The following is a 4,493-nucleotide window of genomic DNA, read 5'->3' on the forward strand; positions in this document are numbered from 1 at the left end:
ATAAACAAACGACAACCACTGAAATACAGGCTCCTATATATACAACTCAATTTTGATCAAGTGCTCAAAAGAACGAAACAAAGATGTCTTGTTGAAAGCACACCAGTACCAACAATCAATGCAGACGAATTAGTCAAACTACGCAACAGAGACTATAACAACGACTCCGAAAGACTAGGACAACGACTCCGAAAGACTAGTCCAGAGTGTGCCTAGTCTCGATCATCCAGCCGCTTTATTTTTCAAAGTAGAGCGTCTGGATGACAAGTGATATAAAAATGGTAATTTATGACCTTCGGAATAGTATCGGCTTTTTTAGCCTGTTGTCAAAGATAATGTCCAAGACGAATAACCAAGAAGTTGGTTATTGACTTCGGAAGAAATGACATTACGATAATATTATTGAAAAGCCCGAGTGAACCGATTGTTGTTTAAAGCTATTTATATATTTTTGTGACGACATACAATTCATGGAAAACACCATACAGCATGGCTTACATGGGCATGGACGCGAAGGAAAAACCAGCACATCCAACCTTGGTAAGATCATAAAGATGTTATAACAACACACACTGTAACATAAATTGCATATGCAACCTGATACACCGAGTAGTTATATTCTTTCATGCATGTCCGTGCAACGATAACGAGTTTATAATTATACAATTAAGTTGACTGGGACAACTCGAACAGTCGTATACGTTATAAATACATTTTGGGTTGATGTGTAGTATCGTTAACTTTATAAATACTTGATGTAAAACTTCTATTACGCCGACATAGCACCTTCATCCAAGATAAGTTTGTTTATATATCTAAATAAGGGAGCCTGCATCTTGATATGTGTAAAAAAAAAAGGGGGGGGGGAGGTGGAGAGATACACAATGTTGTACACATTCAAAGAAGATGCCATTTTTTACATAGTACACTAAAAGGTCAAAATGATTTATACATTCGATTTTCTGCAAAACAAAAGACAGTGGAACAATATTTTCAGCATCAATGAAAAGAGGTGTCAATGACTGCGACAGCAACCAGTGAACGGAATGACATAAATTACCAAATGTAGACATCATCATGATTAAGAGATTATCATCTAGACTAAAACAAAAAGTGAAGATAAAATTGCCAAAAGCTCAACATTTCACAAATTAAGAGATGTGGTATGAATACCAATGAGAACTATCCACCCAAGTTCAAATGAATTGGATGTGAGCAGCCTTCAACAATAAAAACATCCATGCATATGGTTTGGATAGAGAATACAAATAGGGAATGTGTCAAAGAGACACTGGGTAACCCGACCAAACAACAGTAAACAGCCCAATGCCACCAATGGGTCGGGTCTTCAACAAAGCAAGATAATCTTGCACCCTGAAGTGGGATTTAACTTGCACCAGGACAATAATTTATAAAATATATTTCTATGATGGGTTTTTTAAACAATTTGTTTTTCATATATATGCTATGCTGGTGACTAAAAATTGATATGATTTTAATATTTACTTTCTTTTGTAGACAAACCAAAAATGATTTATGGACACAGATTTTATGTGCAAAATGTGACGAATTAAAACAAAAATGTAATATTAAGGATTTTGTTTGTATCATAAACATGCTTCAATTTTATTAGAACAAGATTCAAACTGAAAGATTTTTTTTTTAATTACTGATGCATCAATCAGTATAAATAGATCATAGAACCAAAAATGTTGGGATTATTTTGACAGCCGCCACAAAGCGAGAGAAAAAAATACACAGACGTATATTGATTAAATGAAACAAATATCAAGAAACACATTGTTGTCAGATATGTTAGGGAAATTAGATTTGTATTAACAAACTAAAAAACGTATGAACAATTAAACAGTTAGTTTTTATTGTTGAATTGCATCTCATTTTCATGTCGGGCCATCTTATAGTTGACTACATTGTATATGGTAGGAAGTTTCTTAATATTGAAGGCCATGCAGTGATCACATTTGCGTATAATATCCATGTCATTTGAACTCTGCTGTGTTGTTGCCTCGTTACAACATGTAGCAATCATACCAATTTCCTTACTTTTATAATAAAGGTTCACAGGAGAAGTTATTGTTCTTGCGAAGCTGTCCTTTATTGCATGCTAATACATGATGGAATTTATAAGAGTTGGAGAATTAAAATACTCTTTTGAGTTTTTATGTTTTTCACAAGTTACTATGCAGTATGGGATAAATCCCATTCCATCTTTTCCAAGTGCATGATTCAAACATGCATTCAAAGAGTATTGAGTTTCATGACTGACGGTTAGTTTCTATCTTTCTCCATGGACACGGGCTACATTGTCAAAGTGGTTTTGTGTAAAGGTTGGTTCTTAAAAATTTTCTTCCCAAAAGGATTAGGCGATTATTGGTGTAACAGCTAAGAAACATTCAGACTTCTGTCGTTTGCAGTTTTAAGATCAGTTAATTTTGTAAATGAAAATTGAGTTGGCTCATTGTGTGATCTCGCTAAACTGCCAGTTATACTTGTTAAGGAACTTTTCTACACATGCAATCTTAGTATTTGTATGAGATGTTTTTCTTTACATAGACGTAATTTGATGTGTGCTTTTTTGTAAGGTAAGTGCATCAGATATATAAAAAAAATAAGACGGCATAAATTATTACAGGAATTTATAGAAATGAGAATAATGAGACAAAACAAGGAAAATTGGATAAAAAATTAAAGAATAGAGACTAACGGTGACACAATATACTGATGGTTGGTTGATTAACGTCCAGTGACAAACATTTCATGCATGTTTAGGATGATGTGATACAATACAAAGAATAGAAAATAGTGGTATTTTATAGTATGAAGATAAGAGAATAAAGTGGACAGGTGTGCAATAATATAAGAATAATTTGATCTTGGGTTGCTTTTTCATCGTCTTGTGGTAAATAATAGTAATGTTCAGGACGAATAGAAATTAACAATAATTATAAAAAGGAGGTCCTAATTTATAGCCTGTTTGGGATACAGGTTGGAGAAATTATGACTCACTAAAAAATATTGTATAGAAGCAGAAATATAGATTTAAGCCGTATAACGGTCCACCTACGGACACCTACTTAAGCGTGCAGAGAGCGTGGTATCCTCTATACACGTGGCTGGTTCAGAACCTGTTATTAGGGAGGGGAACTACGGTCACTCATGCTACAGAGTTTCCCTACATAATCAACCACATTTTTCCTACGAAAAAAATGGGGTGTATGGTGGATCCGCCTATGACGAGTGCTATAATATTTACACAGGGCCGTAACTAGGCCTCAGAATAAAACGAGGCAGGCGTTTGGGTACCGCCGTCTGTGGTACCCAGGTAATGGGGGAATCACGGGTGACACAACCGGCCGATAACTAGAGAAGTAGTTAATGATCAAGTCTTGGATAAAAACCATGACAAAAAAAAAGAGAAAAACTTATATAAAGTACTTTTGATCAACAAAAAAATATCCGAAATGTGAATATAAAGTACACGGCCAATTAAAGCTTACTTTTGACTCTAGTTTATACATCACTCAGTTTCAGACAACGGAACTCTGAGAACAGAAATACGTGTGAAATTGTTTTTTAAAATTTCCCATCAGCAAGTTGGCCAACATAGAGTGCGCTACAAGAATGTCATATACATTTACTACTACACTGTTTACTGTTGTTTTTTTTTTAAATTATATTGGGGATAACGGAAGTGCTATTTATAGATATGTTCTATATTTAATTATTTGTTACGCCCCCTATAAATTTTTGACCAGTCCGGTTAATCACCCCAGACGCTATATTTAAATATGCGTCTGGGTAATCGAGACTAGAGTGTGCCCACCTTTACAACCTGCAAGACATCACACCATACCCGGCACAGTCGGACGATACCTCAACTACCAATTTCAAGACATGAATGGATGATGGAGACCAAGACCCTATCCTGATATTCAGCACCACTTCAACGTGAGCCACTTTACAGCAGCTTCTACTCTTTATGTTGATAGCACCGTTTTACCAGTTGTACTCCATACAAAGCTTTGTGGATGGAGCTATGTATCCACTCGTCTTTGCGTTACTACCAGGAATTCCTGACAATATGCACGTATTGACTTTGTGATGCAACACTTTTCAAAGTTTATGTTATAGATAATGCATATTTTTAGGTTTTTCTTGTCGTAGAACACACCGAGGGGTGTCAGGATTGATTAAATGAAAGACCGACCGAAGGGAGGTCTTTCTTTGAACAATCCTGACACCCCGAGGTGTGTTCTACGACAAGAAAAACCTTAAAATATGCATTATCTGACTTATATACCGTCAAAAAATTATTAATTTTATAAAGATATGTAAAATTAAGTATCCTATTGTACCGACAACACTAAAGTGGAATATTCCTTTCTAATGCGTTCAGGTTTTAATACGCCCTGCAGCTGGGAAATAAAACTCACTAAATAATTTAGATATAAACCTATTAAAAATTATCATCC

The 4,493-nt window shown here is 35.0% G+C and overlaps 1 long non-coding RNA gene across 1 annotated transcript; it reads left to right on the forward strand.

Annotated features, from left to right (window-relative positions):
• Nucleotides 1–229: 229 nt before the first annotated feature.
• On the forward strand, nt 230–1,880 carry LOC139490376 (uncharacterized). The gene is made up of 2 exons (XR_011656303.1): nt 230–540; nt 1,519–1,880. It is a non-coding gene; the product is annotated as an uncharacterized lncRNA (long non-coding RNA).
• Nucleotides 1,881–4,493: the final 2,613 nt, after the last annotated feature.

The sequence above is a fragment of the Mytilus edulis genome, chromosome 9 (assembly GCF_963676685.1).
Source record: "Mytilus edulis chromosome 9, xbMytEdul2.2, whole genome shotgun sequence".
In the NCBI taxonomy this organism is placed as follows: Eukaryota; Metazoa; Mollusca; class Bivalvia; order Mytilida; family Mytilidae; genus Mytilus; species Mytilus edulis.